A 439-nucleotide genomic window follows, 5' to 3' on the forward strand; every position below is an offset into this window, starting at 1 on the left:
CACCTAAGGACTATTTTGGGGCTTATTTTCTTATCAACTCTCCTCACCTTGCTTACTTCATTTTCCAACCGCAATACTGGTGACCGGCAGCAACATGAACAGCAAGTCAGAGCTCTAGATGCATTCCGCCCAAAGTTAACCCTTTTAGCGCTGTGGGTGAGTCAGATGGCTATTCTAACAAGTTTGTATTTAAGTGGTAAAGTTTTGTTTACATTGAAAGAGTATATCATTGGGCAGGTTACTGCTTATTCCGACGGAAAAGATCATTTGGGAATAGAGAAGGTTCTGTTTGTAATAGTGCCTGAATTGCGAGTGATAATTTGTCCTATCCCGTCAAAGTGGCTAATATTGCCACGCAAAACTGGTTCCTTTTGCAGCGAAATATTCGTTTAAAGTCAAGGATGATTCGCCTAATTCTCACTCTTTCTGGGCTTCTATC

The sequence above is a fragment of the Penaeus monodon genome, chromosome 28 (assembly GCF_015228065.2).
Source record: "Penaeus monodon isolate SGIC_2016 chromosome 28, NSTDA_Pmon_1, whole genome shotgun sequence".
NCBI lineage: Eukaryota > Metazoa > Arthropoda > Malacostraca > Decapoda > Penaeidae > Penaeus > Penaeus monodon.